The 12,587-nt window shown below is 42.8% G+C and overlaps 1 protein-coding gene across 4 annotated transcripts in view; it reads left to right on the top strand.

The window, feature by feature from the left end:
• The window catches only part of ARHGAP24 (Rho GTPase activating protein 24), a 171,916-nt gene that overhangs the window by 94,489 nt on the left and 64,840 nt on the right, over nt 1–12,587 (top strand). The gene's annotated exons all lie outside the window — the stretch shown is intronic.

The raw sequence follows: 12,587 nt of genomic DNA, 5'->3' as shown, positions 1-12,587 counted from the left end.
TTAAAATAACTACTTATATTTTGCCCTCAGTGATAGCATTATCTTAAAATAGCATGATGTGCTGCCTCTTCTGAGTTATTTGTTAGACAGTGCAAGGAAGGGAAACTGTTGAATTCCCATGAACTCTGTGTTAAAAGATCCTGCCTGGCTTTCAGCACGCTGAGCTGCAGCCTCCTCTGTGTACTAGGAATTGGTATTACAGAAATCATAATATCAATTAGGCTGGAAAAAACCTTTTAAGATCATCAAGTCCAACCTTTACTGCTGCTCTCTGCACTGCTGTGATCATGTTCCCTGTCTCAGCTTTGGGTGCATTTGAAAAGACAGGTGAGGTGGCAGTTTCATGGTCAATTTTACAGCATATTCCTGCTAGATATGTGTGCTTGTACGTAAACAGTGCAGATGGTGCAAGCAGAATAGCTATGGCATGTGTTGACTTATGTTTGCATGAACTGAATTCAGATAATTAGCTAATCAGTCATGTTTATGTCAGATTAGATAATTAATGTTTTGGGACTTGTTAAAAACATATTCAAATACCCCGTGTTGGTCTCATTGATTCTGGCCAGTCTAGGTTTTTATCCTCCAGAAGCAGTCTTCAACACTGATTGGTGAATTGGCAGTCTTAACACTGGTTACTGAAATGAAGACAAGTGGAGTAGAGTCAGTTACCCCATGACCTGAATTTAGTAAACTGAGTCTGTGTGGTCAAGAATTCGTTATATTTTCTGAGTAATTAAGGTGAGTTAGTAGGGGTTTCTTCTGGAAAAAATATGGAAATGAATGCGATTTCATTAAGACTCCAATGACAAATGTTTTAGTGCTATGGCAAGTAGTGCTTCTCTGGGAGACACTGTACATATCCGTGTAGATTAAAGCTATATATCTATCTGCTTATGGTGATCAAATGCACAAACTTTACCAAATTGCTGGAAAGGTTGACTGGCTGCTTCTTAAGCAGCATTGTATTTTACTGTCTTCCTCCTCCTGTTATCCTGAGTATTTTATGGGCGAGCAAACCACTTCTGGAAATACTTACCAGTATGTCTTAGTACCATATTTGCATTTGCACAAAGGACACTTGTGCACAGTACAGTCCTGATACCTTTTAGGTAAATGATACTGTTCATGACTGGTATGTGCTACAGTCAGCCTGGCACAGGAGTCAGTCTGTGTGACTAACTGCATCATCTAATCTTGATATTCATGTATGTCTATGTTGGAAAGACACAAAGCCCCCAAAGCAAAAGACAGACTCCATTACCTCAGAAATACTACAGTTATTCTCAACTACCTGCAGTTATTGTCAACTACCCAGCTAGAATTCAGCCCAAAATAGAAGCAGTTGAGTTGGTTTTTGGTAGTGTGGATTGTGCAATATGAAAGGTAAGAGGAACATAGTTGTAATGCTCCTGAGAGCTGCTATGAAGTGAGCATGTGCTTACACAGTATTTGGGTATAAAATCCCTTCTTTATCTTCCCTCAGACCCTTAAGCCTTTTAATTAGGTCAGTGGGCAAGATGCTGTGCTGCCGGTCACCTGTCACGCCCTGAGCACAGCCAGAGAAGGTGCTACCATGGAGTATGTTGTAGCACCCCTATTCTGGAGCTGTTTATGGCTCTTGAAGAGCTCCCCTCTCCTGCTCTGCAGATGGCTTGCTGCTGCCTCTTGCCTTCTCTTCCCAAAATTGGGTTATACTTGTACTTTGATGTCTGTGCAGGCTCAGAGATGGGGCAGAAATCTCAGATTGTTCCAGATGGGGTGAAAAAGTCATGGTTTTCACGTAGCTCTGCACGTGGTATCTCTCACAGACTATAAACCCAATGATGCAGCTCAAAAGTAAGTTGTGAAGTCTGGGCTGAATTTGTAACTTAATTGTCAATTCAAAGAAATATTAGTTTCTGAGCTTATTGATGAAGATAAGTAGTTGTCAAATTCATTCTCTTTTCATGTCCTGTAAATGCAGAGCTCTAAATCACAGTTACATAGACTGGTTTAAAATTGCTTTCTGGGTTCTTTTTTTATTCTCTCCCCACCCTGGAAATTCATTAGCTAATTTTAACTAGAATTAATTAAACTTAATTTTCTAATGAATTCAGCTAATCCTTCTTAAGCCAAGTCTGATACAAAACCAAACTCATACTAATCCTTAAATCATTGAATGAACTCATTGACTTTTCTGTCTGTGAATGTCAGATGGTAGCAGATTACTGAAGTGCTTAACTTGAACATTATCCATAGACTGCAGCTCCCTCTTCTTCCAAGACATAGTTATGAAGTGCTTTAATACAGTGCATGTAAAATGTTGCAAGTTCTCCACATTCACTGCTGCTGGCACAAGAGCAGTTATAACTTGCTTTTGGGAAGAGATATTGTGAAAAATAGATTTTTGATTTAATGATGAAAGTAAGTGGCAGACTTTCAGAATGACCAGGAACATATTGGGGTCTTTCAGGTTTGTGACAGGAACTGCTCTGTCTGTGATACTTCTGACAACCTTCCCCTTTTCCAGATATGCAGGTAGATTCTTAACTCCTTGTGAAAACCCAACCCCAGCTGTGGGAATAGCACTCTTGAAAACATAGCCATGAATTTTACTGTCCATGAGAAAGTAATGTAGTTCCCAGGCTCCCAGAGATTTTCCTGTCTGCTGGTTGGATGCCAGAGTTCTGGGGACTGAACTGTGGGTCTCCAGGCTGTTCCTCATCCAACCTCAGAAAAAGAAGAGAGCTCCTGACTTGAGGGTAGGAACAGCGCTACTACACTGGCTCAGAGCACAGCTGCTGCAGTGCTCACCAGTGGGATGCAGGTTTCCCAGTGCAAAGCTGTCCCCTATTGTAACAGCTCTGTGAACAGCCAGGACTAGGTTTGTCTCTGCAGGTAACATCATAACAACCTCAGGGGTCATGCACACAGTGTAGTCACTGGGAGGGCTGTCTGACTGAGAGACATTGCTTAAGGAGTTGGCATGGCGGTTCTGGGAATATGCAGGTGTACTCCAGTACTTTGGAATTTCACCACCGAGCAACTGCAAAACCCAGTCAGGTAACTTGTTCACTTACTCCCCCCCTTCCTTTCCCTCCCCCTACTCCTGGAGGGACGGAGAGGAGAATCAAAAAGAATGCAACTCCCACGGGTTGAGATAAGAACAGTTCAGTAACTAAGGTATAACACAGATCACTACTGCTACCACCAATAATAACAATGATAAAGGAAATAACAAAGGAAGAGAATACATCACCTCACCACCAGCTGACTGATAACTTGCCCCCCCCCCCAGCCCGACCAAGCACCGACCCATACTTTCTCCAACCCCTCAGTGCCCCAGCCCTTCCGGCTAACTCCCAGTTACATCCTGGGCATGACGTGCTGTGGTATGGAATACCTCTTTGGCTAGCTTGGGTCAGGTGTCCTGTCTCTGCTTCCTCCCGGCTTCCCCTCCTCCCTGGCAGAGCGTGAGGCTCACAAAGTCCTTGGCCAAACCAAAACATCATTGTTATCAGCTCTGTTCCCGAGCTGAAAGTCAAAACACAGCGCTGCACCAGCTACCAAGGAGGAGAAAAATGACGGCTACTGCTGAACCCAGGACATTAGGTTTGATAAGACTGCAGATCAATATTATTGGTAGCTTGTAAAGGTACCGAGCTGAGCTTGGAGATATTCGTGTTGTTACCTGCTTCCTGGAGCCCTCACTTGTACACGGAAAGCCCAGCTTCCATGGATGGGAAAGATACCAATGAGTATCTGAACCAACATTTTACACTTAGCAATAAATAAAAGGGAGGCAGCTAGAAGCAGCAAAGAATATTTGTTAAAAAAAATATGATATGCTTGAGGATAGGGTAGGATATTTCAGTTGGAAGAGGCCTACAATGATCATCCAGTCCAGCAGCCTGACCACTTCAGAGCTGACCAGAAGTTAAAGCATATAATTAAGGGGATTCTCTAAATGTCTCTTAAACACTGACAGGCTTGCTGTGTTGAACACCTCTGTAGGAAGGCTGTTTCAGTGTTTGACCACGCTCTCGGTAAAGAAATGCTTACTAATGTTCAGTCTAAACCTCTCCTGATGCAGCTTTGAACTTTTCCTATGTGGGATAATACAGATAATACTCACCTATCTATGTAATTAAGAGCTGAAAATGTGTGGAGGAGCTAACAACATCCAGCAGTTGTTTCAGCTTCCTTATTTACGCTCCATTTCAGGCTTTGCTTGGTTCACTTTATTCTCCCTGTGGGATATCTTCATTGTAAACGAGCTGGCTTTGTAATGAAAAGGTATTGTTTCCAATATTAAGTGGACAAAACCCCAAAATGTTTCCTCTTCACAGTAAAACCCTACTGTGCTTGTCTGTGGATTTTGAACATCTACCATCTGGGGAGCCAATAGGTGGTTTGTGTTACCAGGCAAAAAATATTGTGTGTTTTGGCAGTGTTTGTTCATGTCCTCCCATGGCCTGCCATTGAGATCTTTGTTTCAGTATGAAAGAAAAGGAGGGTTAGTGTCTTTGAAGATCTCTGTTACTTCACACTCCTAACAAAACTAATGAAACGGTAGGATGAAGGTGTAAAATGTAGGCGGCATGACGTAAAACATGGTAGAGATGGCTATGCGGTCAGAGCCTGCAATGAATGGTCAAAGATAAAATGGAAAAAATCTCTCTTTACTAGAAGTGGTGTGTGTAATATATTTACTTAGTCACTAAGAATCAGGAGAGCTGTGGATGCTTTGAATAAAAAATGTGTCTTCAGGGAATAAATTTTTTCATTTATGCTTAATTTGAGGAGACTTGAAAGTAGAATTAATTGTTGGAGAACTGGATTATGACTTCATTGTTATATTTCACTTTTCTACATCGTATTTTCTTTCTTAGATCCACAAATAGCTCTTTCATCCTGGTTACTGCTGGCAAAAGCCTGTAAATCAGATTTTTGGATGCATGTAAGTGAATCAGAAATGCTGTGGTTGGGAGTTTTGCAGTCATTAGAAGGAGGCGCTGAAACGATACAAGGTCAATTGGCCAGATTTAAGCAAACTCAAAGTTTTTTTCAGCAACAGCATGCTGGTGAGTTAGTGCCACTAACCTCACTGCCGAATCACATCATCTGTCTTTCTGCAGCTTGTGTAAGCTGTAGCACACACTCTCTGCAGAAATCAGGTTGTGCACCTTACCAGTGACGAGTATAGCCAGGAATTAATCTTGAACCACAAACTAGTGCATTTAAGTACTGGCATCCTGAGGGGAACAAATGAACTTGGGCTTATCTTTGCCTTTTTGTCTGCATCTCTAAAAGATGTGATGATAGACTGGGAAATACACAGCTCAGTTTTGCCTTTTCCCCAGGGTTCCTGGTACTTGGCAGAGCCTGTGGCTTGTTGATGGGAGAGCTGAGGGGCAGGCAGCTGCTCAAGGACAGGGGAAGCTATCAGGTGGAGCAATGGTAAGAAGATGCTGAGATCCTTCATCATAGAAGTCCTTACCTTAAGCAATCCCTATCTGGTCCTAAAAGGGTGTGAGGTCACTCTTGACATCTGCTTTGTAAAGGGCTTTGGATACCCTGAATAGCCTGTTGTTCACTAGGCAAAACGGGAAGGGTAGCTGCTTAAGTGCTTTGTCCTTACTCCTGTGTTCCTTCCAACCTTACAAAACCTGATGTAATGCCTCAAGATGCACACATGGTATATGGAGGACTGTTAGGGGAAAGATACAGTGCTGTGGGGATTTGGAGCAGAAGAGATGATGCATTAAATGAAGGTTTGGTAGCTTTAAGGGCACTGTCAAAAACATTTGCTGGGCCAGCAGGAGCACAGGTGCTCACTGTGGCTGTTGTTTACCAATGGAAGTATACATTACCCAGGCTTTCCTGGGAGGTTCATCCTCACCTGCCAGCCCTCCCTCTCTGGCCAAGTTGTGATCCTGACTATGTTTGCATCCTCCCATTTAGCAGAAGTGTCCTGAGGCAGCAGTGAGACTTGTGAAACAGTTCAGTCACTGCTGTGTAATTATTACATTAAGGACTGCAAGGTATTTTCCCTGATCCGTGACTTGTATTGTGATCCTGGCTGGTCTAGCTGGCAGCTGGCAGCTTTTTAAGCTGATGTATGGTACCTTGCTTTACAGTGGTATGTGTGAAATTCCCTGGGGGCAAAATATACTGCTAACCTCGCAGGTTGCTGAGGTAGAAGCAGCAGCATGTCCCCTGCCCTTGCACACACCTTCTCTTGACTATGTCTGCATGTTGTTCACTCTCCTTGCAGCTCAGGAGATCCTGTCCTTCAGCCCTGTAAGAACGCAGTCATTGGCAGCTTTCAGGTTCTGAAGTACTGAAAGGTGGTGATTTCTCTTTTTAACAACAAAACCTAAAGAGGCCTTAACTTAAAGCTAGTGACAAGTAGCTGTGAGAGGCATTTTTGCTTGTGCTTTTGTGGGCCCTCACACTTTTTACAGTTGAAAGCAGATAATACACCAACATTTATAGTTAGTAGTTTCTTCCAGGCATCCCTGACTGCAAATTGCCTTTAAATACATTCTTTTAAGTCCACCAAGTAGCTTGTGAAATTATGACCTCTCTGATGACGGTGGTGTGAAATTTCAGCTAAGGTACAGTGGGAAAGGTGGGTTGTAGTAATTTAGATAGCGACTTTTTCTTTAAATCTAAACGGGGTCCTTGTTTGACACACTTCATTTCAGATACGACCTTTGTGTCTCTGCTGGGTCATTTTCTGGGTTTACAACACACTTTACATTCCTATAAAGCCTTTCTCTGGCTGATCTTATAGTCTTTACAAGCCTTAATTAACTGAAGTGCTATGTCTCCCCTGTAGGGTCAGTAAATATTCTCAATTGCTTTTTGCAGAAAGAGGAAAACGTGGTGGAGAAATTTTAAAGGAATTCACCAGTGCTGGGCAAAACACTGCTGGGGAGGTAGGAGCAGAGGTCACGATTCCTGAACACCCTTTGATGTGCACCATTTCTCCTTATTACATAAGTATGCATGGGGAAAGATGTAACCCAGCGTAGTGAGGCAAGATGTAGGTCAGGTTTCCTTTGTCAGTACATCTTCTGCTGTTTGACCTGTAAGTTGCTGAAAGCAACAAAAGTCCACGGCTGAGGGGTTCTTTTCAAAACTGGTTAAAAAGCAACAAGCAAGCCCTGAAAGCCTCATTCCCTCTAAAGAGATATTTTTAGGAAGCTAAAGCAAAGAAGGATACCCAGGGGGTCTGTGCACAAAGTTTCTGTCTGGCTGCCTTTGGATAGCTGAAGTTTTAATGCACTTGTCAGGCTGTCGCCATTTGTCTCTTGTGAAAAGCAGGGACCAGACAGAGCAGACGGTGCTGATGGCACAACATAGCTGCTGTGTGGTGTACTGCCATGCAAGGAGGGGACGGATCCTTCTTTGAGGCTGCTGATGCAAAGCCAGCAAAGCTGGAGGTTTTGTGAAGAGGCAACATACAGTGTTAATGTGGATCTTGCTTCCATTTTGATCACAGGATGCTGCTGACTCTGTCCTGAGCAAAAGGGAAAAAAATATTTCAACTGCGCTGTTACTGACTATCAGAAAAATGGGAGTGTGTAGAGCATGAGCAGAAGGTACCATGTTTATTGATAACAAGGCTTGATACCCAGTTTTAAGGACCACCAAGGAAAGAGGCTTAAGGGGGCATCATTATTGTCCTTACACAGCTGTGAAAATCAGTCATGTGTGTCACCTCAACCACATTCCATCCCACTTGGGAATTCTTTTTTACCCTTGGATACCTGGGTGTTTACTTTTCCTGAATGTAGAATGACTAATGTTGGAAGGACTTCGAGGCTTTATTCTGCATTTGAATGTCCTGACTGCAGGATGTGGTCTCCTGATACAGGGGGACAACACAAGCTTCTCTGTTGTTGAGAGAAAAGGAAAAGAAGTACTCGCAATGGTGTAAGAGTCGCAGTGAGTAGAAGTGCCGTGTGAAGGCAGTCCTTCCTGCTGGTGCTCTGAAACACTTCAGCCAGAGCTGAAGCACTGGCTTTATACCAAACAGGCTCTTGACTGTGAAAGTCGCAAAGAAGCAGAGAGCAGCTGGGCAAGGAAGGCAAAACCTTCATTTACTGAAGTCCTTGGCAGTGGTTGTACCATTTTCTTTTACCCAGCACATGATAAGTAGATATAATAGTAAGTGCAGTCATGCAGCAGCAAAATTGGATGAGCTGATTTAGGTGAAATGAGAATCAATGAGGAGTTAACTCTAAGGTATTATTGCTATGACGTTTGCAGCTCACATACTTTCCTCCTCTCCTATTCTTCCTAGAAAATAACCCCCTTTTTTATACAAGGACGCTAGAAGGAAAGCTTAGGCACAACTGATTTCAGCTCGACTAATCAGTAATAAATGCATGTCTCTCTCCTGAGAGCAGAGTTGCTCCCTCCCACTCCCCCCCCAAAACCTTATTAAAGCAGAGAAGGCTGGAGGCATTACAGCGACAGATTCCTGTGGCCTTGAACTGTGCTGTCACCGGATAGTTACTCTGGTTTGAAACAGCAGTTGTCATTTTAGAATTGCTTTGAATTCTTGCCTTGAGACTTTAATTGGGGAGTTGTTACAGAATTGGCTGATAAAGAATTATAATACATCAAGTGAGTTAAGAACTAAAACAAGAGCAGGTGATGGTAATACTCATTTAAAACCAGACAAAAATAGAATCAAAATTAAGAGCAGCAGACCCACAATCAGGTCTGTAAAGGCTAGGAACCAATTTATTAGCAAACAGACCAACCCAGTCAGCCATTCCAACTGAAGAGAAGTTTGAGGGGGGAATGTATTACTTAAGGCATGGGAAGATACTGCAAGGTGAAGCTGTCAGCCTCTCAATTCACAAGCACCAACACAGGACATAGGGTTGTTGGGCATTGTTCTGAATAATGAACTGGAGTTGTGATTTTGCATTAAGGTCTCTTTGCCTTGCGTCCAGTGGTTATTTCTGTTAAGTCTGGAATGTAAGAGTGATTCAGGTGGTTAAATGAAACTTAAACTGATAGAGCTGAAGTGACTTTTTGTCTGCTGCAAGATTTTGCATCCATAGTTATCTCATGATTTGTAAATCCAAAAGATCGGTTTGCAGCATTTTAGGGACATTTTGCTCGATACTTTGGACTCCTAGGTAAGTTCACTGCTGTGTTCAGTGTTTAAAACTAGTTAGTACCCCATAATAAATACCAGACAGCAGCCCTGTCTTAATGAATCTGCATTTACATTTGATGCCCATTGCAAAAACTTTGTTTGCTGACACGATGCACTCTAAGGATGCAGATGCCTAACAGCAGCCTGGTACGGCAGCGTAGTACTTCTCATTGTGTGGCAGGGAGCTGTGTGTGGTGGTGTCACTGCCACTGCCCACCCTCCCGATCAAAGCAAACCTAAGAGGAGGTCCTGCTGCAGCCAGGAAATGAAACAAGACATTGCGAACTGGGACCTCACACCTGGCAATGACTTCGTTGCATGTTAAGCCTATAGGAAATAATTTATTGTTAGCAAGCTAAAAGCTTGGGTATTTTTGCAGATAATTCAAGGTACGAACTGTTTTGAAAATACTAAAATATTTGAAATTCCCTTAATCATAATTATGAGCAGAAAACTAATACTGGCAGGGGACTTCAGTCCGACTTAGAAAAGCTTGCTTTCTTTTGGGGGGGGGGGGGGGGGGGGAAGAAGAAAGCTACACAAACCCTCTGCTTCTTACCCTTTTTCCCAATGTCTGCCTGTGTCGTGTTTGCTATGTCAGAAGGTGGAACCAATGTTTCTCCTGCTTCATTTTGAACTAGCATAAGTCTGTTCACTTAAACAGGCAGGCAAAGGGTCAGGAGGACAGAGTGGACCTGACGTTCATTTTTTGACAGCCTGTCTTCGGAGTTCATGGTAGGATTCCCAGTGGTGAGCAGCTACATAGGAAAGAGAATCTTATGTTTTTCTCTAACGTGACTGAAATCATCTAGCATCTGCAGTCTGGATCAGGAAGTGCTTCTTGGCGATAAGCAGGCACGATGCTGTACTGCATAGCTGATAAATTATCAGATCTGGAAGAGGAAATTCTGGGATGCCACTGCTTAAAATGTTCTTTGGTGGTCCCCAAGCTTCCAGTTTGGAGAAAACTGACAGGCTTGAGGATGAAAATGTAGCCTTAGTCTTGAAAATGTAATGTACTGAATTCCTGAGCATTTGAAGTCTGATATCCATGCATCACACGCATGTTCTTTTTCATCGACACGGATCGATGTCACTTGTCATCATTGTAAAATCACTACCATGCTGTCCATTCTTTTTTTTAAGCACTCCTTTGGTTTTTGTCGCTATTTGATCTACTTCAGCATGTCCCAGCTCATTGATGTGTTTGATCAATATTTTGACTGATTTGGTGTATTGTCTACATTCAGAGCACCCAAAATATTCCTCTAGTGCAGCTGAAACCATGCTTTGATCTGAATTGTGTGACTATGCTGAAATACTCCCCTTAGATAAATTTTTTTGCACAAGGTTGTTGTGTACTTATATAGTGTAGAAAAAGTGAGTATATTTGTACCTGTATAACATGGTGGATTTAAGTAGCCCTGTCTCTTCTTCCTCTTCACCACCACCACCCTTGTAGGCCGCTTTTACATCTGTTTAAGAGGCCTTAAACAGTAGTCCCAAAGGAAAGCTTGTTCTCAGGTGGTTGGCAGCCAGCTGACTTGTAGGCAGCCGCATCTCTCACCCCCTGCCTTCAGGTCACAGGGTTGCACAGAGCAGCTTCATGCTGCTACAGGCATGACAGGGATTAACAAGAAATGGCTCTCCCATGTAGAAACCGCTGTGGCAGCGTAATCTTTGTCTGGGGCTGTTTGGGCAGCAGACTGAGCTGCCCTAATGGGAGTAGAACATACATTGTACAAGCCGTGGAGAGCTGCACGGATACGGCCTGTTACCAGCTGAAGGTGGGGCTGTGCTGGGATAAACCACCATATCTCGCTATCCTGGAAAACTGGAAAAGAGGCTGGGAGTTGAAAGGAGTGGCAGCAGTAAGGAGCAGAGGCACTCTGTGTGCTTTTTGGTGTTGTACTGGTGAGTAAAAGGAGCAATGGAGGTTAAAGGGGCATTGTGTTTGTGGTGGACAAGTCCTTTTCTCAGAATATTTTACTGAAGCCTACAAGTTGTCCCGGGGTAAATATCATCATATGTTTGTTGCATTTCTGGTTTAATGTGTTTGCCAACACTGCAACCTGTAATGGCATGAAGACATTTACATCAGTGCAGTGTGTACTGGAATCTGTTTGCAAAAGCCTACATCCGCTGAAACTTTTCTGTAATGTGGAAATTCCAATTTATGTCAGTTCCTCAGAATGAGGTTGTAGGAGCTGTGGCTGTAATGCACCTCCAGGTGGAATGCAGAGCTGTGCTTCCTGATGACAGATTTCCATTGAGTCTGTGCTAGAAAAGCCTGTGTATAAGTTGGCATGTGCTAATTCTCAGCACCTCTTGATAGAAGTCTTGTTTAGGAGCTTCAAAATTTCTAGATAGTAGAAATACAATTTGTTGTTCTTTCCTGGAGAGAATCATTTTAGGAAGTCCTACAATTGCAAGGCAAGATTATTTGGGGGTGGGGTGGGTTGTTTTGGTTCTTCTTTTTTTCTCTATTAAAAATGAATCACAAGACTAAGGGAAAAAACCTCTGGGCTTCTCAAAATAAGATCAGAATTAGAACAAATAAGAATATGTTAAATTTCTGCTGCAGCTGTGCCAGCTGTATAATGGTAGCTGTTACATACCACAGTGACATAACATTGCGGTAATGTGGAATGTTGTGAGCAAACAGCAACATTAGTGTAACTCTCACACTTCATATGTAATGGCAGTATCTTGTGTCAGAGACTTCAAAATAAATCACTACTTTTTTAACATAGGCCTGCTATAAGAGAGTTTTTGGATGCAGCAGAAATAGAGATGCTCAGATTAAAATGAAGTGAAAAAGAATTATAGGGTAAAGTGTTCTTGTAAATCTGCAGGGGAAATACCATACTAAAATGTGTAAGTACTCAAGGATATTCTGAAACACAGCTCTGAGGAAAAAAGCTAGCGATTTAATTCAAGAGATAAATTTGGATTTGTTGTGATTGTCTTTCAGTGGATGACCTGTGGAGTACTGGAAGGTTTATTTGTGGCATCTCTTCCTTACAGTGCTATACTTCAGCTGTCAACCTTTATATCTGAATAGAGCAGTTGGTGAGATGGGAGCTGTTAGGAGGAAGCACAGGAGAATAGCATGGAAGGAATGGCTGCATCTGTATCACCTCTGTACCCTGGCTGAACCAAAGGCCAGGAGAGGTTGGTTGAACTGGATGCAGGAGTTGCTGAAAGCAGAGCTCTGAGGGGAGGCTGCGGAGGAGCTGCAAGTGACAGCCTACTTTGTGGAGATTACAGATGTGGTATTTTGTGTCATTTCAACAAAATCTGCAAGCTGCAGGCAGGCTGAAGTTGGAGGTAGTACTCCTTCAGTTATAGGTGGTAATTTCAGATCTGGATAGAAAAGACTTCCTACTGCGGACAAATTAATTATTTTTTTCCCCTCCCA

This window comes from Pezoporus wallicus, unplaced genomic scaffold, assembly GCF_028554395.1.
Source record: "Pezoporus wallicus isolate ANWC-B61680 ecotype Strahan unplaced genomic scaffold, APGP_CSIRO_Pwel_v1 contig_7853, whole genome shotgun sequence".
NCBI lineage: Eukaryota > Metazoa > Chordata > Aves > Psittaciformes > Psittacidae > Pezoporus > Pezoporus wallicus.
Note: the sequence above shows the minus strand (reverse complement) of the source record. Positions and strands in the feature narration are given on the sequence as shown.